Source organism: Oncorhynchus tshawytscha, linkage group LG26 (genome assembly GCF_018296145.1).
Source record: "Oncorhynchus tshawytscha isolate Ot180627B linkage group LG26, Otsh_v2.0, whole genome shotgun sequence".
Lineage (NCBI taxonomy): Eukaryota > Metazoa > Chordata > Actinopteri > Salmoniformes > Salmonidae > Oncorhynchus > Oncorhynchus tshawytscha.
Window position 1 is genome coordinate 21,010,502 of NC_056454.1, and position 26,508 is coordinate 21,037,009.

General features: G+C 42.4%; 1 protein-coding gene across 2 annotated transcripts in view; it reads left to right on the forward strand.

Moving 5' to 3' along the window:
* Positions 1–13,627: 13,627 nt before the first annotated feature.
* The window catches only part of LOC112225352 (beta-galactoside alpha-2,6-sialyltransferase 2), a 57,953-nt gene continuing 45,072 nt past the window's right edge, over positions 13,628–26,508 (forward strand). The window contains exon 1 of one of the 2 annotated variants that reach the window (XM_042306523.1): positions 13,628–13,860. The gene's annotated coding sequence lies outside the window, so the exon portion shown is untranslated. The remainder of the gene's footprint in view (positions 13,861–26,508) is intronic. The other variant, XM_024389262.2, reaches the window with a different exon arrangement.

Below are 26,508 nucleotides of genomic sequence, written 5' to 3' on the forward strand. Positions count from 1 at the left end.
TTGGCAGGGAGGAGACTGTGCGCCATGTCTTTTGGGACTGTGCCTTTGCCGGAGTAGTATGGGCTAGGGCACGGGTGTTGTTAGGTTTGGTAAGGGGGGATTTTGTATTGACGTGGGCCAGGTTAAGGAGAGGTGTAGGGAGAGCGACAGGGACGGATAGGGACAGGTTTCTGCTCTGGCTTCTCATGAGTCTCTTTAAACGGGGGCTGTGGGAAGCCAGGCAGAACATGGTGAAGACAGGGAGAGATTGGGGGTGGAAGGGATAGTGAGGAGGGTGGAAGGAGATTTGAGGGGAGGATGAAGAGGGAGGAGAGGAAGTGGGGGCAGCATGCTGCTCGGGAGAGGTGGAAGGGGGGTTTAGGGCTGGGTGTCATTTAGATTTGTAAGGGGATAGATTAGGGACGGGGAGATAGGGAAAGTTATTTTGTAGGGTGACGGGGAGGGAAGATGCTCCCCTGAGGTTTTGTTTGGGGTTTATGTTTAGTTAAATTAGTTAAATTAAAATACCATTATTTGAGTATGTATGAAAATTATGAGTTGTAAAGAATGAATGGTATTGAAGATAATAAATTATTTTTTATTTAAAAAAATAGGCTGTATAGGTTTTCACGTTCCGTTTGTTGTTTTGTATTGTTCGTTTGTTCTATTTCATTAAAGAACATGAGTAACCACCACGCTGCATTTTGGTCCGACTCTCCTTCGACGGAAGAAAACCGTTACATTTACCTTAATTTAATACACAGTTTGTAAGTCTCTCGATAAGAGTCTCTGTTAAATGAGCAAAATGTAAATGTAAAAATGAACACTTCCAAAGCACACTGCTGGGTATTATTCTAATGAAGACCGCCTCCAAACAAGGCCATATTTGATCAAAATACAAACAGTTTATTAAGGGCGGAGCTCATTAGAATGATATCCAGCAGTGTGCTTGGCAAATGTTTATTTTTAACATTTACATTTTGGTCATTTAGCAGACGCTCTTGTCCAGAGCAACTTAGTGTCAGTGCATTCATCTAAGGTTGATAAAAACCTACATATCACAGTCCGCAAGTAAAACATTTCCTTAACCGTTACTGGGAATGTTGTTGTAGTTAAGGATACATCAGTCTTCAAAATATCTTTTATTTGTAACATGTTACATTTTCTAATGTTTCATTGCCAATCTCTGGCCAATGCAAGGTATGTTAATATTCACAGTAACTATAAACCAGCTTCCTGTAAGTAATTGGATAATGCAGAGCAATGACACAGTACAATATTGTAATATTTGCCAAATATACTCTAAAAAAGTAAATGCTCCTGTAATAATGTTGGTATTTTACAGTAATTACATGGGATTAGTTAGTGCAAGCAGGTTGGCATTTGTATATTACAGCATACTAGTTGGTGTTCAATATCACTTAAAATTCTAGAGACCAAAACAAAGACTTCAAAACTGGCCATTATAACAGCTCAGCACTTAATATTCAACCATGAAAGGTTCAAGAAACACAGTCAAGCTGATCTGTTCTCTATATCCATTACATTGTCAGGGCACTACTACCACATATCAGTTAAATTGGTATAGCATTCTCACTAACGGGTGCAACAAATATAGCCATTCACAGGGCACGCCTCAAAATATGTTAATGAGCCAGCAACTCTTTCCCCTCCCACAACATTTTTTCCACAATGCACCATAATTTACAGAATGGTGCAGGTAATATTTTACCTGTATTTAACCAAGCAAGTCAGTTAAGAACAAATTCTTATTTTCAATGACGGCTTAGGAACAGTGGGTTAACTGCCTGTTCAGGGGCAGAACGACAGATTTGTACCTTGTCAGCTTGGGGATTTGAACTTGCAACTAGTCCAGTTACTAGTCCAACGCTCTAACCACTAGGCTACCCTGCCACCCCAATATACCTATACAGCAATACAGTACTTTATTGTTCAATTGTTTTGTAATAAAATTATAGCAGTTGCTAACAGTAAATATGTAATTCTATATTACAGAATACCAAATGAATATTTGGTGTTTGATATCACTTGTAGAGGCCTTAACAAGGCTTTGAAACTGGCAGTGACGACAGAGCTAAACGCCCATTAAAGGTCCGAGACGTATCTGATCTGTCCCCTATATACATTTAACTGTTAGGGAACTACTACCACATATTACTTAAATTGGTACAGCACTCTCACTAACGGATGCAACAAGTATAGCCTCTTACAAGATACGCCTCAAATTGTGTTAATGAACCACAACAACAGCATGCGCACACAAAAGGTATTTGGTACATCAAAATTACAGTATGGTACTGTGTTCTATAAGTGTAGTACTGAATTACAGTAAATTACTGGCAGCACAGTAGTCAGTACATTTCTGTAGATTTACAGCAAAAGGTTTTTAGATGTAAAAATATGGTATGGTACTGTATTCTGTGAGGTGGTACTGAAATACAATAAATTACTGGTAGCACAGTAGCCAGTAAATTACTATAGATTTACAGGACACATTTTTAAATATGTTATGACACTGTATTCTGTGGGGTAAAGCATTTTCACCAATGAGTGCAACAAATATAGCCTCTTACAAGGCATGCCTCAAAATATTTTTATGAGCCAGAGATTCTTTCACCACCCACAACATTTTCTCACAATACACCATAATTCAGTGTTCTGCTGAAATTGTATTGTACAATTATAGCAATTGTTGTAATTTTACAGCAGTGTAGCAAAATGCCATTGAGCTCCCAAAATGCATTGCTCTTTACAGTACAGTACTGTAATATAGAATTACAGTAGCTAACTGTAAAAATGTTGCTGTAAATGTACCGTGTAGATCTGAGCGGGCCTGGCTGTTGATTTGTTTGTTTGTTTGGAGTTTGTACTTGTGTGTAAAAAGTATCTGATATGCTGAGGAAAACAGAGTGTATGACAGTATGTAATATGTGGTGTGTGTCTGACTGCTTTTGTGTGTGGGTATATTTGTATGCCTCTCCAATTGTTTGAGTGCATGTGTACAGTATGTGACTGCATTGTTGATGTTTGTACAACTGGTCTCTGTGCATGTATGGTATGTGCATATCACATGACACACATGCATACAACTTTTATACAAATTAGTGGATGTGTGTTATACTTAAGTATAATGTGTTTCAGGAGAGTATAGCAGTTTTATAAGTGTTTGTATTTAGTCTAGGTGGGTGCGCGTAGGTGTGTGTGTGTATTTTGACATATAGGTGTGTGTGTGTGTGTGTGTAGGTGTTTTTATATATATACAGTATATACAGTGGGATCAAAAATGACCGGCACCCCTGACTGGCAATGCAGGAATTCAATTCCACTTATTTATGTTTATCTAAGTCTTAAGGAACTATATTGAGCCATTACATCACTTCCTGTTTCACTAGGGTATAACAATTAGGTAACAAGCATGCAGTATCCCTTTGTCCTCCAACACCATGAAGAAAACAAAATAACTGGCAGTTCAAAATTGACAGATGGTTGTAGACCTTCATAAATCTGGTAATGGCTACAAGAAGATACACAAACAATTAAATATACCACTGAGCACTGTCAGGACAATTGTTACATTTTTTAAAAGATATGGAACAGTAGAAAACCTCATGGGTAGAGGACGCAAATGCATTTTGCCCCCCAGGATAGGGAGGAGGATGGTGAGAGAAGCAACAAAATCCCCTAGAATCACTGTGAAAGAATTGCCGTCCTTGGTGGCATCTTGGGATCACCAGGTTTCAAAAAGCAACATCAGACGCCACCTCCACAACCACAGGCTCTTTGGAAGAGTTGCCAGAAGAAAGCCCTTTCTGACTCCAAGACACAGACACAAGCGCTTGGAGTTTGCCAAACATCATTTAAATTATGACTGGAAGAAGGTGCCTCTCTCACAGCTCCACATATGAGCCCCATATGTTTCTTTCTCTTGTCCTCCCCCTCACTCCTTTTAACACAAGCAAACATGGAGTGGGGACGGTAACCACGACACCTTCCTCTGGCGGAGCTCTGTCTCCTTGTCCTCCTTGTCTACTTGTGCTCTGGTCAGATGAGACCAAAATTGAACGTTATGGTCAGATACAGCATCGGCATGTTTGGCGTCGAAACAGAGATGCATACAAAGAGAGGCACCTCATACCCACGGTGAAATATGGAGGGGGGTCAGTGATGTTTTGGGGCTGCTTTAATTCCAGAGGTCCAGGGGCACTGGTTAAGATTGATGGCATAATTCCACCAAGTATCAGGCAATTTTGGCTGACAATCTGGTTGCCTCTGCCAGAAGTCTGGGACTTGGCCTTAGGTGGACTTTCCAACAAGACAATGACCCAAAACATACCTCAAGATCCACACAGAAATAGTTGTGGCAACAAAATCAATGTTCTGCCATGGCCATCTCAGTCGCCGGACCACAATCCAATCGAAAATCTGTGGGCTGAGTGGAAGAGGGCAGTTGATAAGCGCAAACCCAAGAATGTGAAGGATATTGAAAGGATCTGCATAGAGGAATGGTCCAAAATCTCTCCAAATGTGTTCCTTAACCTTGTCAAACATTACAGGAAAAGACTCCATGCAGTTATCCTTGCCAGAGTTGTTTGCATTAGTACTAAATGAGGAGTGCCAATAATTATGAAACCTTGATTTTGGTGAAATTTATGTTGTATTAAATAATTGTATGATTTTGGTTGGTTCCACTGAAACATGAATAAAGTACAGTATTTCTCACGTTGGTATTTTGAGTTTATCTCTATAATTATATTGTTTATATTTTTTTAAGTATTGTTTGTACATTGCCAGTCAGGGTGCCAGTAATTTTGGAGCCAACTGTAAATATGTGTGTATGTGTGTGTGTGTGTAGAGTAGTGGAGCTGCTAATTGCAGGTAATGGGGACGTTCCTCACTGAGCGCCAGTATACATACACAAACCTGTCCGTCAAGTGCACTGTCACCATGGCAACAACCTACTTCCCAGCGAGCTAGTGGCGAGCGAGTGTAAGGGAGCCGCTGTCGGAGGAAGACAAGAAGACAGAGCTCCGCCAGAGGAAGGTGTCGTGGTTACCGTCCCCACTCCATGTTTGCTTGTGTTAAAAGGAGTGAGGGGGAGGACAAGAGAAAGAAACATATGGGGCTCATATGTGGAGCTGTGAGAGAGGCATCAGTGACTGAAACAACTAGAAGTGAACCAGAGGAGAAAATAGACATTTCCCCATTACCGGGTATAGGTTTATTATGCTTGTGTGTGAGCATTACAGGCAACTTGTTTGTGTTGATAGAAGTGGACAGCTCCCTGTGTGTGTATTCGCGAATGTTGCCATGTGTTTTCAGCAATCAGTTTGAGTATGCCTGCATTATGCAGGTGTATACATTTACAGTATGTACACATCTGATGCTCATAGTTCACTATCATATTTTATATCCTTCTTTCCCCTGTTACTTTTTGGTTGTCTCTGTTAACAGATTGGACTGATTCCGACAGCCCTGACAATGAGCTTGAAGCCTTTGGCAAATCTGTCAAACACCATGTAACCATTACAGACTTAACATCCAGCTTACATCACCACCAGCCTGATAATGAGCAGATTACTGAGTATGAGCAAGGGACAGAGTGTTGGTGATAGATCTGACACACTGTGTGTGTGTGTGTGTGTGTGTGTGTGTGTGCGTGCGTGCGTGTGTGTGTGTGTGTGTGTGTGTGTGTACAAAAGAAAACATCAATGACGTTAGTCGACGGTTATCACTATATCACACCAATGATGTGTTAACATTAGACATTACTTGTGTAAGACGTTAAGATTAGAATGTGTTTGCTATCGTAGTGACATCAGAGTCAAAATTGTTGTATTATCGTCTCCCATTGTATATGGAGTAGGGGACTGTTTTGTTGGATGGGGCAAGATGAGTATATGTTTGTGTGTGTGTTTGTGTCCGTGTGTGTTGTAGGGTGTGAAGAAAAGAGAGAGAACGTCATGGATGAGAGAGAGAAGGTGACAGAGAAAATGATAGGTGGTGATAAGGGAAGGTCCCTGTCTTTCTGGGAATTGAGAAGAGATTATCTTTAAAAGATTCCGAGAAAGACAGATGGTGTGAAGGATGCTGGGAAAGACCAAAGATTTCAAACTTCTTGTGTGAAAATTCTGAGCAAGTTAAAAAAGGAAGGAGAGGAAAAAGAGGGGAAAGAGGGAAAGAAGGGGGAGTTGTAGATAAGAGAGAAAAGAAAAAAGGGAATGTGGGGGGACTACTAATTGGCCTTCAGAGAGAGGTGAGACACAGCTGGCTGCATGCACACACACAGAGGTGAAGCGGTGTGTTTACAATCACAGTTGACCTGAAGGTAGATGTGTGTTTCAGTCTAATTAACAGCAAACAATTTGGTTCTTCACACAAAAACTTTGTGTAGATCGTAACAATTAAATCCCACTTTGTAACACAACAAAATGTAGAAAAAGTCAAGGGGTGTGAATACTTTCTGAAGGCGTGTGAAAGTGTTCATAGTCAAGTCACATGCTGCATGTGCCACAGACCATGTCTACTGATCCACATCACTCACGGTATCTTATTCAGTTGAGACAATCTTCATTGGAAAGCCTTGACACCTCTCCAGCAGTGACCAAATGAGAATGCTACATGATTGGCTATATCATCAGAACTGTTGAACAAGAACAACTGCAACTTTAGAGGTTAATGATGGAGAAACCTCTCAATGTACAGAGGTACCCATGAACAACATGATGAACACTGTAAAGACATGTAGTGAATTCAGGGGGTAGCTCTGACCGTGACTCGAACCTGGGTCCGACGCCTGTAACGCCGACACCTTATCTGCCACACCAAAAGGTCCGAACCACTTCATGAGGTTGTTCGGTGTTGTATTAACGTCGCTACATTACCCCACTTCTTCATGGAAGCGTGTCCCCACGCTCCTCTATACCAAGACCCTCACGTGTGCACACCTCTCTGACGGCCTCACTGGCTCCATCCCACTCCATCAGCAATGTAGCAAACGGCAGGGCGGGGAGGTGACCCCAATTCAAACTCCCACTTGGTGATAATTGTAACGTGGCTCATATAGCGAGAATCACTACAGAAAGTTGCTACCATCACTTTGCTGTTCCTGTTGCCCCTGCCTTCAGCCCATCTTCTAAGAACCAGTCGGATCCAGAGGGGCGTTGTGTCAGCACTGCTTTGTGACGTATTGACTCATATTCAATCAGTGGCTGCACGCTAATCAGTGGAAACAGATGGGATGAAATGAGCAGAGCTTTAAACCACGGGACGACCGCCAAGATAGGACGGTTCCATTGCTATGGAAACGGCTACGCTCGTTTGCTGTGGTAACGGCCCTGATTACTGTCGCGGGAAACAGCATTCTGGGATGGATCCGAGCGGTGACCAGCTGTTCAGAGGATGCTTAGAGACTAAAGATGACACGCTCCCTAACTCCATGGTCATCACATGGTCCTAGTACTGAACGGAAAAGGATGATGATGATGATGATGATGATGATGATGGACAAACGCAAATAGAGGACGTCACAGTGATGACATCCATGATGATGACCACAAGGACAAGAAAGACAGTAGGAACAAGTGGAAAACAAAAACAGTGATGACATACAGTGGATAATAATGATCATGATGATGATGATGATACTAATTAAGTTGAGAGTAATTAGGTGGGAGATTAAAAGCGAAACCGTAGAGGTTTCAAAACATCACAGACAGGAAGTTAACTAACTATAGTACAAACGGCTTCTATGGGTGGAAGAGTGAAGGAGCTCACCGACTAACCAGAGAGGTGATTTCATTGAAAATGGGGAGATGGGGGAGGGGGAGGAGTGTGTCTTTGAGAGTAGCCTGACTCATAGCGCTGAGAGAGAGCCAACAGGAAGCCAGATGCAGGTTCCTACAGTATTTAGAGCAGCAAGCCTGATCGTTGGCCATGTTCAAAGAGACTGCTCAGAGGAGGTATGTTGAAAGGTGAGCTACGCAGGCATGCTCGCACGCACACATACACGTGTCTCATACACAATGCTCTCTCTTTCTCACACTGACAAACATGCACACACACACAGTCAGTCACGATGTAATCCAAGCCCAGGAGAAAGGCAGGGATATAAAGTGTTGGTGATTGACACTATGTACTGTACATATATGGCATACCTGGATAAGAGGATAAGCACCTGGCTCATGTGTTCAGCTACTGCACCTGATCTGGGGGAGAGGAGAGGGTAGGACCAGGAGGAAAAGAAAGAGGTGAGGTGGAGAAGATATAAGTCATAATTTGTCTAGGGCCTAAGGCAACTTACTATGACTTACATCCGGCAACTACTTAGGCCATACAGACTGTTTACAGTTCACACACACACACACACACACACACACACACACACACACACACACACACACACACACACACACACACACACACACACACACACACACACACACACACACACACACACACATCATGGGTGTAAAATTTTTACATTATGTAATTTGAGGTGGAAGAGAATTCAGACACTGACAGCTCACCTGTGAGTGTGGTAGTCATCTGCTCTGGAGTGGTCTGTGTGTGTGTGTTAACAGTCACTGTCTGGAGAAGTCTCTGAGTGAGTGTGTGTAATCACTCATCCATTTGCAGTAGATAGATCTGTAAGTATGTGTATGAATGGACATTTCCGTGTAAAGGCTGTGAGTATTGGTGTGTATGTGTGTGTGTGTGTGTGTGTGTGTGTGTGTGTGTGTGTGTGTGTCTCACTGTGACTGTGTGTATGTTAGTCCACTCTGCAAAGGCCTTTGAGTGTCTTTCAGTGCTACACATCCTCTGTTAGTCTATACTGTATTGATCATCTCTGCTGCTCTATCTACTGAAATCTCTCTTCTGCAACATGTTTTTCCTACACTGAAAAAATGTGTTATTCCTCAGCTCGTAAGGTTCCTTGGAGATCTCTTGCCCTATAAAGCACCTCTGATGTTGCATCTAAAGGTTCTTGAAATGTTTAGAAGCATGCAGATGTGTCGCTTTCATAGCACACAGCACACTGGCCAGTGTTAACTAGTGTTGATTCAGGAATTTAATAAACACTGTAAAGAGTTAAACTAACACACATTGGTGTGAAAGAATCCCAGTGTTAATGTTAATAACCAGAGTTGAACCAAAACCACGCCCATCAATATCATAATTGCCAGCAAGCTCTTTTCAGGTTGATTTTTGAAATAGTTTGTTTCGATATCTATGTTTCTGCATGTACATTGATTGATGAATTAATCTTATTCTACTCAACCATAAATTAAATAACAATTCTGAACTTTTCCACTTGTTACTGAAATGGTTGTTCCATGTTAAAGGTATTTTCACATTTTTGTCTTCCCAACCCTGTTCATTCTGAATGCAGGTTTTGGGGAGAATAAAAATTCAAAATGTTTGATATCCCCCCTCTGCCTGGATTCCAGGCATTGTTATAATTCCAGGATTGTTATAATCTCCACCCGGCACAGCCAGAAGAGGACTGGCCACCCCACATAGCCAAATCAAATTAAATCAAATCAAATCAAATTTTATTTGTCACATACACATGGTTAGCAGATGTTAATGCGAGTGTAGCGAAATGCTTGTGCTTCTAGTTCCGACAATGCAGTAATAACCAACAAGCAATCTAACTAACAATTCCAAAACTACTGTCTTATACACAGTGTAAGGGGATAAAGAATATGTACATAAGGATATATGAATGAGTGATGAGCAGTTGCCGTACCAGGCGGTGATACAGCCCGCCAGGATGCTCTCGATTGTGCATCTGTAGAAGTTTGTGAGTGCTTTTGGTGACAAGCCGAATTTCTTCAGCCTCCTGAGGTTGAAGAGGCGCTGCTGCGCCTTCTTCACGATGCTGTCTGTGTGAGTGGACCAATTCAGTTTGTCTGTGATGTGTATGCCGAGGAACTTAAAACTTGCTACCCTCTCCACTACTGTTCCATCGATGTGGATAGGGGGGTGTTCCCTCTGCTGTTTCCTGAAGTCCACAATCATTTCCTTAGTTTTGTTGACGTTGAGTGTGAGGTTATTTTCCTGACACCACACTCCGAGGGCCATCACCTCCTCCCTGTAGGCCGTCTTGTCGTTATTGGTAATCAAGCCTACCACTGTTGTGTCGTCCGCAAACTTGATGATTGAGTTGGAGGCGTGCGTGGTCACGCAGTCGTGGGTGAACAGGGAGTACAGGAGAGGGCTCAGAACGCACCCTTGTGGGGCCCCAGTGTTGAGGATCAGCGGGGAGGAGATGTTGTTGCCTACCCTCACCACTTGGGGGCGGCCCGTCAGGAAGTCCAGTACCCAGTTGCACAGGGCGGGGTCGAGACCCAGGGTCGAGCTAGCCTGGTTCCTCTCCAGGTTTCTTCCTAGGTTTTGGCCTTTCTAGGGAGTTTTTCCTAGCCACCGTGCTTCTACACCTGCATTGCTTGCTGTTTGGGGTTTTAGGCTGGGTTTCTGGACAGCACTTTGAGATATCAGCTGATGTACGAAGGGCTATATAAATACATTTGATTTGATTTGATTCCAATAGGAATTACACATCACTTTGCAAACTAGCATAATGTGACTTGTAGGCCTGATGTGGCCTCAAAACTATGGGGTTCAGACCACCGTATTATGTATTGTCTTAATTAATTACATTTGAATGACAACGTACAGTATATTCATTCAGAAACTCATTTGGTGAAGTCCACAGGACTGAAAATGAATCAATGCAACAACCATTTCTCTGTCACTACAAAATACCGTCATGGGTGGGACCAAAGACAGTACAATATGAAGATGTCCAGAAAGTGCTTATCCAATAGAAATCCCCGATCACACTTGTCATGACGACATTGGCTAGCTAAGCTCATGCCCAGAAACACATCATCAGGTCTAACGGTTGTCTCTCGCTGAACTGCTCATGTGCAAGCCGTCAAATCAAAGGCACTCCTTTGTTATAAAGTAGTTTTTGACAAAAATGAAAATGTATCGGTTTGTCACTTTCATGAGGTTGGAGTAATAACATGTTCAACTACTTAGGACATTGGCTCTAATCTAGGTTGTGCCTTTATATTTTGTGAAAGTTAACAGCTAAGCAGTAATTTTCACTTCTCTCATTGACTACTCAAACCCCAAACCCCGGCCTGGTCCGTTTGCTCTGTTTTGCAAGCGTTCCCGGAAGACTCGCAATGTTGATTCTTCAAAGACACTAAAATGGTTCCACCATGTCATCACTCTCAGCAACCTTATTTGGTTCCAACTTGCACCTTCATTTTTAAAAGTGTAGGTCATTGCTGTAAGACAATATGCTCTCAGCAAATATATCTAGTATACCTGCTAAAGCCATGGTAAAATGAAATAAAAAATATTGCTCTATTTATGTTGATTATCTCTGTGCAACTGTGACTGTACATGGCCATCCGGCTGGCCAGCTCTAGTTGTGTAGTGATTTATTATTCATGGACATATTTCTGTGCTCTGCTGTAATTGCAGCGTGCCGCAGCAGTGGCTGCATCTGATGGAGTACAAATGAATAAATAAATCTGGACCGAGGAGCCATTTGGACGTTTGACATTTACTGATGAGACAATTAAGAAAGCAGCGCACAAACACACAGGCAAAGGGCCAGGAAAACACATGCCCACACTTCCACAAACAGTATAAACACACATGCTTGAGCACAAATGAAAGACCAACACACACAAACCAATAGTGGAGCTCAAACATCCACACACTTGCCAACTCACATCAAAGCACACAAACATACACACATGACTGCATGCAAACTAACACAAGTGCACACGCGTTATGTCTCCTACCTAATTTGGAACTTTCTTTTTTCCCAGGGTCCCGTTCTATCCTAGAAGATATAGGGGCACCAGATGAGGTAAGTCTTGGAAAAGACAAGATAAACACAAATGCAAACACACACACGCACGGACGCACACACGAATGCAGCGGCCATGGGACAACATAGATGTGATGTTACTATATAGGCAGCATCCTAGAGATAATATGACTCCATGCCTTCATCAGGGAATTGTAGTTCTGCATAAGGATTTAGCAGTCCAGCACATTAGGCTGCAAGTCTTTCATTAGGTCTCCATTTGGACTTGACATGATCACCCCTGGTCTATGAGGTAAAGTCTCTCACCTTATGGACCATTCTTACATCGAAATTGATATTGTAGGCTCTATAGATGGGTTAGCTGACAACGTCATGAAAACAGCGTGCACGGCTTAACGGGGCAGAAGTCTCTGAGTTGTTGTGATTATGGATGGCCAGATGGCTAACAATGACAAGAAACTGCCATGTGGGGAATCGTGTCTCATTTCAGCTAGTTTCATCTTGTTCTTGATACCATTTTCTTGTTTTGAGGTGTTTTGACTGATTTCATGTCAATGCTTATATGGCAAAAAATGTGCTATCTAGTTTACCAACAATTGTAACGACGACGTATGAGACACAAGTGCTCATTGTGCGTTGTTGCTAAGCAACCAACCATCTATTGGTAGCTAAAATAGGAAATTAGCCCGTTTTACTTTTTTACAATTTACCTCTTTAAATTGCAGTTCTTCGCTTCAAGTCAACTCGTGGCTGATGATCCCCCACACTTAAAGGCACTATATTTCAAATAGGTTACAACCTGGTAACAACCAATGATGTAGGCCTATATAAACCCTGGGTTGCTAATGCTATCTATTGGCCAATGAGAGGCTTTGAAGCCACCGGTCAGACATTTTATTGGACAAAATTACATACATTTAAGTATTTTTGTTGTTGTAGTGGGGCTAGTAACATTAGTACTTTATTTTTATGTTTAGCTCACATTATATCATTTAATGTGGTTGATTGGTCGAGGAATGTGTCAATTTGTTAGTAGGCAAACAGAAGAGTGTCCTCCTCTCCTCGATAGCCACCTTTCATGGAGGATACTCTTGGCCTTTTATCAATTAGATTTGCTCACCTTCTGCGTCTCGCCTCCTTTTGAAAAAGGTCAAAGTTAATTGAGGAGACATGCTGAGGAGAGTGAACGTGGATGGAAATGCACTTGCTTGAAACGAGATGGTCCTTCTCCACTTGTATGTCATTAGGCAAACGTTTACAGGGTGGATCGCAAAATAAATGTGTAAAGTGCTCAAAACAAATAAAGTTAGTTGAGCAAGACATTTCATATATAAAACAATAAGTAACATAGGGGTGGGGGATATTTTAAAATGCTCGACCACTTATTGGTTTCCCCAAAACATCAAAGGATTAAAGTACCACTTGTATCCTAACTGAAAGAGTTTTGAAATCAGCTTTTGTTTTGTCAAAGGACAAAAACATGCACACGTTAAAAACAATATGATCCTTATTATTTCACCTATACAATGTCTTGCACAGCTAACAATTTGTTTTGAGCACTTTACGCATTTATGTGTAAACGTAATTTGCCTAATGACGCTTGAATGGAGCAGGACCGTCTCATTTCAAGCAAGCCATTTTCATCCAAGTTCACGCTCCTTGCCGACTCTCCTCGATTAACTTTGACCTTTTGCAAAAGCAGGCGAGAGAGGACGCAAGAGGCGGGCAAATCTAATTGATAAAAGGCCAATATGACAGACAAAACAGACCGAATGTGCTAGCCTGACGACTCAAACTGAACTATTCTGCTGCTCTGTGTTCGCTAAATAGTTTTTCCCTCGTCCGTGGGCGTGGCGTTTGGCCGGAGCGAGGAGTCTGGGTAGCCAGGCAACAAATGTGCAGTATTCATGCATCGGATTTGAAACAGCGGCGTGCAGCTCGGTTAACGGGAGGAGAAAACGGACAGTACCTTTCCCGAAAACAATGAAGACGGGCACATTTCCTAGGTAAGGCTTTGTTAGCGCCCTGCTGGATTTGCAGGCAATTGCTCTTCACGCTTCAAAGCACTTTGTGGGAATAGCCCGCGGTTACATACAATGAGTGTAACAACGAGCAGTCACTGGGCAGAAGGAGATGTGGCTACAATTCAGACAGCGATTTTATATATTTTTGGAATGAATGTATCAGTAAAACAATTAGGGAAGAATATTCCATAGTAAATGAGTAGCCTGAACGGTTTGCGTGAATGGTTTAATCTTTGCAGTCAGAATGATGAAAGCCATAGCCTAGCCTACTGCATGCACCCTTGTACTATTGTATCCTATCATCATCGCTACCTACTCCTTGATACATTTAGAAGCTTACAACATAGTTGGTATTATAAAACAACCTCGCTCTACCTCGTGCGGCAACATTGTAGCCAAGCCACACATGTAAGCGAAAGCCTACTTTGTAGGGAATCATTAATGGACATATTTGCTTGTTCACATCAGTCCAACTGCATTATGCCTTCCTGTGTTCTACGCATTCCTTTGAGTTTTACGCAGTAGCTCGTGAAATGAGAAACTCGTGAAATGAGACAATCATCTGCTGTTTAAACTATTAGACCACAAGTTTCACAAACGAACAACAGTTCTGTTTGTGTTGTGAAACCATGTCTGTGGCATACGAAGAACGTTTGATTGCGGAGGACCTTGTGTCCATGTGAGATTTGAGGCGGCCTGGCCTCCATTCAATTACGAACAGTAAAAAGGGAGATAAGATAGAACAGACGGAGGTGTAGAGGCAGGGTCAGGCTGCAATTCAAACAAACCTGCCATAGAAAAGTTTAGAACCCGTTTTTCACATACTTCCGCCTGCACACCTCTTATTCTTAACTGGTAGTAGTACTAGTATCACAAACCATAAGATAATTTATTTGGCCCTGGTTAACTAATACATCTCCTCTACGGGTGACTCGGTCAATTACATTAAACACAGCGGCCATGCCAGTCCTTTGGCAGGCTGTTGGTGGATGCTCATGCCCGCCCTGTGAACCACGCTGTCTGTGCCAGGAGATGTCTGATTTAAGACCATTTAGATCGCATCATTATTGACTTAAGCAGCGGTTTGAATCCCACCCAACAGTGTTATGATCTCAATAGCCTTTGCATTAGACAAATTGAACGGAAATGCCGGTAATTATGCCATTTGAGAGAAATTATAAGAAACGGAAAGAACACAAGTGCCAATGATGAAGAATCTTGGCAATTTGCCCGATAGGTTGGGAGTGAGTGTGTAGTCTTTGAACTGGTCAGATTCCTTGTTGCTTTGTCTGGGATCTACAGATGGGTCTAGGTTTGCCTCAGAACAGAGGTCTTTTTACTCAATTGCCTAACAAATAAAAACCAAGACTCATCTGAGGGAAAGGGAGGGAGGAAAGAGCAAAATGCATCTTTTGTATAAAATATTCCGCAGCGTACACCAATTTACATTTGTATCAATATACAGTCCTTGAACAAACTACATTTCAAATGTGATGTTTGAAGGATACAATCACAGTAAGTGGTATAAAACCCCCAAACCAAAACAAAGTGTCACATTCTCACAGACTTATGAAATCATGTCCCTTTGCAGCACGGGGAAGGTGAACCAAAGAGGGCTTTAACATTGAGGACACTCTGCTACCTGGTGGCGGTAGTGTGTTCTTTGTAGTGATGGGGCAAAAAATCGATACAGTTGAGTATCACAATATTATTGTTGACCATATATCGATACTTATTTTCTCATTGCTCTCTTGTCGCTCTGCAGCTGACATAACGATGTGCTGTATGTTTGTAACATTGAGTCACAAATAAATCGCATTATCCGATCGCAATACATATGGCATCGTGATACATACATCATCGCTATACAAATCATATCGGCACCTAAAAAGCCAACTTTATTAATGTTTACATACTGTTTTACCTACTTTATATATGTATATACTGTATTCTAGCCGTGGCTCATCCTATATAACTACTGATGTACACACCTTTTCTATTTATATACTGTCTATACACACCATTCACATACATGTATATGTGTATTCTGGAGTTTGGTCCGGAAGCTAAATTCCTGCAATTCTATCCATTTTGTCATGGGGTTTTGTACTGTGTATTTAAATGCTGTATTCTCGACAAAGATTAGTCTATTATTTATACTACTGTGCATTGTATTTTAGTTACACTGTTTGTACACACCACATTTATTTATATACTGGATTCTTGACATAGCTCATTCTACTATATCTACTGCTGTGCATATCATTCTTAGTACATCTTGTGTAAATTCATCCGGTGTATATACCTATAGATTGCATGTGGATTAATGTTACAGTGCTATTTGGCTGAATTGGATTCATTATGACATGGTATAATTATTTGTATACTTGTCTGACATTTTACTGCATTGTTAGGAGCTAGTAAAATACGCATTTTGTTGCACCTGTTATAACATCTGCTAAACTGTATACGCTACCAATAAATGTTGATTAGATTTAAGTATCATGATAATATCGCATCATAAGGTCCCTGGCAATCCCCAGCCCTAGTTATTGTGCAGCTGGACAGTTTATGATTGAACAGATCAAATTGAATTTATCACATGCGCTGAATACCACAGTAGACCTTACCGTGAAATGCTTACTGACAAGCCCTTAACTCCATTTCTTGAACTCCATTGTTGGTTAAGAAAATATTTACTAAATAAACTAAAGTATAAAAGAAAAGTAACACAATAAAATAAGAATAATGAGGCTATATACAGGGGGTACCAGTACCGAGTCAATGTGCAGGGGTACAGGTTAGTCGAGGTAATTTGTACATAGACTGCATTGATAATAAACAGCGAGTAGCTGCTGTGTAAAAACAAAGGGGGGGTTTAAGTATATAGTCCGGGTGGCCATTTGATGAATTGTTTAGTTTTATGGCTTGGGGATAGAAGCTGTTAAGGAGCCTTTTGGACCTAGACTTAGTGCTCTGGTACCGATTGCTATGCGGTAGTAGAGAGGACAGTCTGACTTGGATGACTGGAGTATTTGACAACTTTTTGGGGCCTTCCTCTGACACCGCAAAGTATATAGGTCCTGGATGGCAGGAAGCTTGGCCCAAGTGACGTACTGGGCCGTAGGCACTACCCCCTGTAGCGCCTTGCGGTTGGATAACGAGCAGTTGCTATACCAAGGTGATGATTCAACCGGTCAGGATGCTCTCGATGGTGCAGCTTTAGAAGTTTTTGAGGATCTGGGGACCCATGCCAAATCTTTTCTGTCTCCTGAGTGGGAAAAGTTGTTGTGTCCTCTTCACGACTGTCTTGGTGTGTTTGGACCATGATAGTTTGTTGGGCTTGTGGACATCAAGAAGCTTAACTTTCGACCTGCTCCACTACAGCCCTGTCTGTGTGAATGGGGGTGTGTTCGGCCCTCCTTTTCCTGTAATCCACGATCAGCTCCTTTGTCTTGCTCATGTTGAGGGAGAATTTGTTGTCCTGGCACCACACTGCCAGTTATCTGACCACCGACCTATAGGCTGTCTCATCGTTGTTGGTGATCAGGCCTACCACTGTTGTGTCGTCAGCAAACTTAATGATGGTGTTGGAGTCGTGCTTGGAAATGCGGTCGTAGGTGAATAGGGAGTACAGAAGCGGACTAAGCATACACCCCTGAGGGGCCCCAGCGTTGAGGATCAGTGTGGCAGATGTTTTTGCCTACCCTTACCACCTGGGGGCAGCCTGCCAGGAAGTCCAGGATCCAGTTGCAGAGGAAGGTGTTAGTCCCAAGGTCCTTAGCTTAGTGATGAGCATTGTGGGCACTATGGTGTTCAACGCTGAGCTGTAGTCAATGAATAGCATTCTCACATAGGTGTTCCTTTTGTCCAGGTGGGAAAGCGCAGTGTGGAGTGCAATAGAGATGGCATCATCTGTTGGGGTGGTATATGAATTGGAGTGGGTCTGGGGTTTCCAGGATTATGGTGTTGATGTGAGCCATGACCAGCCTTTCAAAGCACTTCATGTCTACCGACGTGAGTGCAATGGGGCGGTAATCATTTAGGCAGGTTACCTTCGCTTTCTTGGGCACAGGGAATATGGCGGTCTACTTGAAACAGACTCGGGCAGGGAGAGGTTGAGGTTGAAAATGTCAGTGAAGACACTTTCTAGTTTGTCCGTGCATGCTTGGAGTTCACATCCTGGTAATCCGTCTGGCCCCGTGGCCTTGTGAATGTTGACCTGTTTAAATGTATTGCTCACATCGGCTACGTAGAGCGTTAACACAGTCATTCGGGAACAACTGGTGCTCTCATGCATGTTTCAGTGTTGCTTATCTCGACGTGAGCATAAAATGCATCTATCCCATCTGGTAGTCTTGCGTCACTGGGCAGCTCATGGCTAGGTTTCCCTTTGTAGTCCGTGATCGTTTGCAAGCACTGACACATCCGACGAGTGTCAGAGCCGGTGTAGTAGGATTAAATCTTATTCCTGTATTTACGCTTTGCCTGTTTGATGGTTAATTTGAGGGCATAGAGGGATTTCTTATAAGCGTCCAGATTAGTGTCCCGCTCCTTGAAAGCGGCAGCTCTAGCCTTTAGCTCAGTGCGGATGTTGCCTGTAATCCATGGCTTCTGGTTGTGATATGTACGTACGGTCACTGTTGGGACGTCATCGTCGATCTACTTATTGATGAAGCTGGTGACTGAGGTGGTATACTCCTCAATGCAATTGGATGAATCCCTGAACATATTCTAGTCTGTGCTAGCAAAACACTCCTGTATCGTAGCTACTGCTTCAGTTGAACACTTCTGTATTGAGAGAGTCACTGGTACTTCCTGCTTTAGTTTTTGCTTGTAAGCAGGAATCAGGAGAATGGATTTGTGGTCAGATTTGCCAAATGGATGGCGGGGGAGAGCTTTTTATCCGTCTCTGTGTGGAGTAAAGGTGGTCTAGAGTTTATTTATTTATTTTTCCCCCCCTCTGGTTGCACATGTGCCATGCTGGTAGAAATGTGGTAAAACTGATTTAAGTATGCTTGCTTTAAAGTGCACCACTTCTGGATGAGCATTTGCTTATGGCCTTGTACATCTCGTTGAGTGCGATCTTAGTGCCAGCATCGGTTTGTGGTGGTAAATATACGACTATGAAAAATATAGATAGTGTGGTCTACAGCTTATCATGAGGTACTCTACCTCAGGCGAGCAATACCTCGAGACGTCCTTAATTTTTGACATTGCGCACCATCTGTTATTGACAAATAGACACACCACCACCCCTCGTCTTACCGACTGCAGCTGTCCTGTCGATGCACGGAAAACACAGCCAACTGTATATTATCCGTCTCGTCGTCAGCCACGACCCTGTGAAACATAAGACATTAGATTTTTAATGTCCCGTTGGTAGGATAGTCTCGAACGTAGCTCATCCAGTTTATTCTCCAGTGACTGCACGTTGGCCAATAGAACAGATGGCAGAGGCTACCCACTCGCCAAGAATTATCACAAGGCACTCCGATCTCCGCCCGCTCTACAGGGGTGTGTGATGTATGTTAATTTGTGTATTGCTGATGAATTAGAATGGGTGTGTGTTTGTTGAATTATAACAGTGGTATGTGGGTTTCTGGAATTGTAACAGTGGTGTGTGTGTGTATTTGTGGGTTGAGTTATAGCAGGGATGTGTGTTTGTATTGTTGAGTTGTAACAGGGGTGTGTGTATTTTTTCATCCAAACTCTTGGGGGTATTTTATAATGTGGGCTCCACAGTTATGCAGTACCCCCAGAGAGAGTGAGTGATTGTGTGAGTGAGATGGAGCTGTGGGATCAGTCATTTACAGTATGTATTTACGTGCATCTATACATTCATCTGGTACATGGAGTAGAGCGTGTCAGTTGACTATTTCTCAAGTTTTCCTCCTCTGTAAATCCATTTGAATTCAGTCACTTTTTGAGAGCACCCCTTTTTGATTTGAACAAAACCTTCCGTACATATTTGCCCATTATCATTGTGCTCAGAAAGTAACTTTTTGGACCTGAATGCCAAAACATTCAATAGATAAAGGCCCCCCCCACCATACCATGAAACATCCATGTCTTCATTGCTGGAAAAGATGAATGGTTGGGATTTATATAATTTAAAAGCTTACAAACAGGGTCAAACTATTTGGTGATTTCTTGAAAAAAAAAGTTTTTTAAATGAAATGGTAATTGGACGTTTAAGGTTAAAAATTATCCTAAAATGAACAAACTCCTAAAAATGTTTATTTGCAAATAGCTATGACCCTATTTTACATAATCTGAGGTTTTTGTGTTGTGCCCGCCATCAGTTGAGACACATGCTCTTGAACCTCAGATGATGTGAAGTATTATCTTAGCTGCAACATGTGAATTTCAAACAACATCAGAGTATACACATGTGTATACACACAATTTTTAACCTTAAATGTCAATTATCATTTGATTTAAAAAAACAAACATTTTTTTCCCCAAAAAATCACCAAATAGTTTGACCCCCGTTTGTTTGTAAGCTTTTAAATTATATCAAACTCAACTGCTTATCTTTTCCTGTGATGAAGACATGGATGTTTTATGGTATGGTGCGATATGCAAAATGGGTCAACTTTTAACACTTATCTCTTTTTGGCATTCAGGTCCAAAAAGTCACTTTCTGGCCACGTCTAGGTGGGTGGACTGAGAGTAGCTGAAGGGTGGGTTTAAAAGCTCATGTTCTATAATAGTTATGACTGAACACGATTTATATCAAATTACTTTATTCTTGTAACTACTGTAAAAAAAATTGAAATGTGTGTACAATGTACATTTAACAACAAAACAAAGTTTATTTTTGTACTCTGAAGAGGGGGGTGGTGGATGGTCAAAAAGTGAGTGAATTCAAAAAGATTTACCTTCTCTGTCTTGCTCACTGTCTCTCTCTCTCCCCTCCCTCTCTCTTCTCTCCCCCTCTCTTCTCTCTTTGTAATCTTGGAGAGGTGAGGTAGAGGACCACTCTTTCTTCCTACAGTCTCGCACAAATCTACATTTCAAACGTGATGCTGATGGATGCTACACACACACACACAGCTCCCCTGATGGCTGTGATCTCCACAACAGAACATCTGCATTAGTGTTTCAGCACATATTTCTTGCTCATTATGGCACCATGCCAGCGTGCACCTCTTTCTCTCTGTGGCTGGCTATTTATGGGGGTGAACGGAAGGGATGTGCACAGTTATTAAAATATCAGAACGTCATTAGGCCTATACAAAATTATAGGCCTATTTTAACACTAAAAAGGCTTTTTTGTGAATTAAATTACATACAACAGGGATCATCAACTAGATTCAGCCTAGATTCAACTTTTGTCTTGATATCCAATATGTAGTTAGTCTTCTCCCATCGCTACAACTCCCCTACGGACTCGGGAGAGGCGACGGTCGAGAGCCATGCTTCCTCTGAAACACGATCCTGCCAAGCCGCACTGCTTCTTCACACACTTCTCGCTTAACCCGGAAGCCAGCCACACCAATGCGTCGGAGGAAATACCGTCCAGCTGACGACCGAAGTCAGATTGCAAGCGCCCGGCCCTCAACAAGGAGTCACTAGACCGCAATGGGACAAGGAAATCCCGGCTGGCCAAACCCTCCCCTAACGCGGACGATGCTGGGCCAATTGTGCGCCGCCTCATGGGTATTACGGTCGGCTGTGACACAGCCTGGGATCGAACCCGGGTCTGTAGTGACGACTCAAGCATCACTCAAGGCTAAATATCTCTTTATTACGTGTGGAAATACTTTGGAACAGATTTTCAACATTTAAAATCACTTGGCGCTGATTTGCTGGTATTTTTAGTCTTTTATATCCAACAATAAAACATAAAAAAATATATAGATAACTTGAAGGGCCAAATAAAATCACCCGCCGGCCAAATTCGTCCCACAGGTCGCCAGTTAGGGAACCCTGACTTTTCTAAACTACTCGAAACAGGCACAATAATAATAATAATAAGAACTTAATTATATGGGATGCTAAATAACATTGTGGCGGCTACAAGTTGGCCAGTCTTGGCTGTAGCTGAGTTGCCTTGGCTGCATCTCGATCTTTCTCCCTCAGCTGCAGCAATAGAGCGCCAGCCTCTTTCCCTCACGCAGCAGTGCTCAGTTAAAAAACACATTTCTCATATCCAGATATCTGACAACAATTCATGATACTTTTCGAATAGGGAAATAATTTCAAATCCCCATCCCTAGTGAACAGGCCACGCTCCCTTTAGGGATGTGGAAAGCCCGCACACACCAAGAACAGTGACACTTTCAATTACGCTGCACACTCTTGCCTGCATCTAGCTACTCCAGGGAGTAATTGTTAGTCTAACAGTTGCAAATGTGAATTTCTATTGGACAAATTCAGGTATTGTTTTTATCCCTGTTTGGTTTTTAAGAAAAGTTTTTCCACAGAAACGGCGGAATGAATACACCCCCGATCACACACAAACAGTTCACTTTCATAGCAGCCACCTACAAACAGCATGATCACTTTGCTCGTTGTATATATAATTCCTTCCCGCAACTATACACGGTCTCCTCCTCTCACCTTTTGCCTCGCATGTGGACTGTCTGTGACCAGGCGAAAAAACCTTTCCAAGCCAAACCTTTATATAATGACGGCTATAACTACTACACACATCCTCCATTGTTGTCATAGTAATCATAGCTACTAAAACTAATGCGTTAGTAAACCCGCTAGCTACAATCATCCAGTACAGTGTACAGTCAGAAAGCGGTTTAGCAGTTACACAGCTGAGCCCCGGTGGCAATAAATTAATAAAACCAAAAGCTTACCTTGAATGAGTTCGTGTTGGATAGCTAGCTAGCTAACATAGCATCCCTCTCTGGTTGAATGTAAAATATATATATATGTGTGTGTGTCTGTGTGTGTGTGTGTGTATTGCTCACCCAATCTCTTGCTTCTCCTTCATTTTGGAAGAAATTAATTTGTTCAAAACTTCAACTATTGTCTTTCTCTCCCTTTTGAGTCAACTACTCGCCACATGTTATGCACTGCAGTGCTAGCTAGCTGGAGCTTATGCTTTCAGTACTAAACTCAGCAAAAAAGAAACTCCCTCTCACTGTCAACCGTGTTTATTTTCAGCAAACGTGTAATATATGTATGAACATAACACGATCCAACAACTGAGACATAAACTGAAAAAGTTCCACAGACATGTGACTAACATAAATGGAATATTGTGTCCCTGAACAAAGGGGGGTCAAAATCAAAAGTAAAAGTCAATGCAGCTGGTATCCACACCAGAAACTAAGCACTGCAGTGCATCTCCTCCTCATGGACTGCACCAGATTGGCCAGTTCTTGCTGTGAGATGTTACCCCACTCTTCCACCAAGGCACCTGCAAGTTCCCAGACATACCTGGGGGGAATGGCCCGAGCCCGTACCCTCCGATTCAACAGGTCCCAGACGTGCTCAATGGGATTGAGATCCGGGCTCTTCGCTGGCCATGGCAGAACACTGACATTCCTGTATTGCGCACCGAATGAGCAGTATGGCTGGTGGCATTGTCATGCTGGAGGGTCAGGTCAGGATGAGCCTACAGGAAGGGTACCACATGAGGGAGGAGGATATCTTCCCTGTAATGCACAGCGTTGAGATTGCAGGCAATGACAACAAGCTCAGTCCGATGATGCTGTGACACACCGCCCCAGACCATGACGGACCCTCCACCTCCAAATGGATCCTGCTCCAGAGTGCAGCCCTCGACGTAACGCTCATTCCTTCAACGATAAACACGAATCCGACCATCACCCCGGTGAGACAAAACCACAACTCGTCAGTGAAGGGCCCTTTTCCCCAGTCCTGTCTGGCCCAGCGACGGTGGGTTTGTGCCCATAGGCAACGTTGTTGCCGTTGATGTCTGGTGAGGACCTGCCTTTACAACAGGTCTACAAGCCCTCAGTCCAGCCTCTCTCAGCCTATTGCGGACAGTCTGAGCACTGATGGAGGGATTATGCGTTCCTGGTGTAACTCGGGCAGTTGTTGTTGCTATCTTGTACCTGTCCCCAGGTGTGATGTTCGGATGTACCAATCCTGTGCAGGTGTTGTTACACGTGGTCTGCCACTGCGAGGACGATCAGCTGTCCGTCCTGTCTCCCTGTAGCGCTGTGTTGGGCGTCTCACAGTACGGACTTTGCAATTTATTGCCCTGGCCACATCTGCAGTCCTCATGCGTCCTTGCAGCATGTCTATGGCACCCAGGTGAGCAGGGACCCTGGGCATCTTTCTTTGGGTGTTTTTCAGAGTCAGTAGGAAGGCCTCTTTAGTGTCCTACGTTTTCATAACTGACCTTTATTGCCTTCCTCCTGTAAGCTGTTAGTGTCTTAATGACTGTTCCACCGGTGCATGTTCATTAATTGTTTATGGTTGAACAGGCATAGGAAACAGTGTTTATACCCTTTACAATGAAGATTTGTGAAGTTATTTGGATTTTTATGAATTATCTTTGAAAGACAGGATCCTGAAAAAGGTGTTTATTTTTTTGTTGAGTTTAGATTCATTCTCTGATCTTTTTGATTTGATCGTGTCAGTTCATGCTGCAAGATCTCTGATAGCTTGGAGGATGTCCTCCGGAAGTTGTCATAATTACTTTGTAAGTCTACGAAAGGGGGTGATAACCATGAGCCTCCTAGATTTAGTATTGAAGTCAATGTACCCAGAGGAGGACAGAAGCTAGCTGTCCGCCGGCTACACCATGGTGTTAACCTACAGAGTGCTGTTGAGGCTACTGTAGACCTAATGTTGAGGCAAAAGTGTGTTTTTAATAAATCATTTGTTTTTGTAAATATATTTAGTACAGTTTAATCAACAAAAAAAAAGTTCACTTTTGTTTAAAAAATAAATAAAATGAAATTCAATGAGGATGGTCCTCCTCTTCTGAGGAACCTCCGCAACTCACAATCCACCCCCTTTCCTCCCTGGTATAACTACAGAAAGACATGATACTATGATATTCAGCACAGCACATCACAATATAGTACCCTATCATTATCCTCCCCTCTCTTATCCCCTGTGTCGTGACTTTGATTTAATGGGATGACTGTTATTTATCGAATCAACAAACTGTTTTAATTGTTACTCAATTTATATATATTGTGTGTTTAACAATGAACTCATTGTTGGGGGCACCACGGAAGAAGTTGTTTATCGTGTTTAATTCGGGAGATGTTATACATCGATAGGTCCCTTATTAATCATTACCTCATAAGTCTAATTTTGAACGTCGCAGACTTTTTGGATCTGTAAGAACCCCAGCCTTTTCTTATTATTCAATTCTACACAAACTGATTTAATTATTTATTTAATAACTGACTAAATAATAATACAGAATACACAATTACTTGAGACAAATGTCCCTAGTGAACTGACTAGATATGATGGCTAGATACACAATGGAAAGAGATAAAGGGACATTTTATCGTGGATACATTCTAGGACCGTTCTCAAATTAATCCTACACATTGCTCATGAACTGCTGCCCATTTCGGTAAGAAATGCAATGTAAGTTAGATGTCTTTGTTTGACTTCTCTCTGTTGAAACCAATCGAGCATTCTATGGAGAATGGCTTGTGGGTGTAAGGCTCTGATTGTCCACCAGAGGTCACAATGTTTTTAGTTGTTTTGGCTTGAAGTGAAGTGTTTCTTCAGAACAGATCTTCAGCTGCACCAATGATTGTCTGAGATGGGATCTTCTTCCTTTCTGGGGTAGATAGTCAATATTCCATATCCGTTTACAGGCACAGCTGCAGACTGTCAATGTTTTGGTCTAGTGAGTTTATCTTCAACTCTTGAGTTTCAGAGTTTCCAACCATTTGTAACGTTTAGCTCATGCTTCACATCTGTTGGTCTGCATGTTAATTCTTAATTTTTTAAATTTGTATTGAATATCCAAAACATACAATATACTTGCAGTGAAGCCACTCAACAACTACACCACACCGGTCATCCAACAGACTCCCATTCAGAGCGACACACAGAAGCATCCAGGGTCAACGCCCTGCTCAAGGGCACATCGACAGATCCCCCTCCAGACCAAAAAAACAGGGACACCCTCCCCCCCAACAGCATGTTAGTTCTTAGCGAGTACTTTTAAGCACTCTGGTCGAAAAGGGCGACTCCATCACAGATCCGCTCTTCTGACCTCATTCGGTGTGTGGTTTAGTTAATGTGCAAGGGACATGAAAACTCTGATCTCGTTAACTAAAATCACATTCCTATCATAACAAAAATAGTTTAATTGTTCTTTATATTCTATTAACATCATATTGGGCTCTCCTTCGTGGCCGACGTGAGTAAGACATTTAAGCGTGTTAACCCTTGCAACGCTGCCGGCCCAGATGGTATCCCTAGTCGCGTCCTCAGAGCATGCGCAGACCAGCTGGCTTGTGTGTTCACCGATATATTCTCTCCCTCTCCCAGTCTGTTGTTCTCACATTCTTTAAGATGTCCACCATTGTCCCTGTACCTAAAAGTAAAGGTAATTGAACAAATTACTATCACCCCGAAGCACTCACCTCTGTCATCATGAATTGCTTTGAGAGACTAGTCAAGGATCGTATCACCTCCACCCTAGACCCACTTCAATTA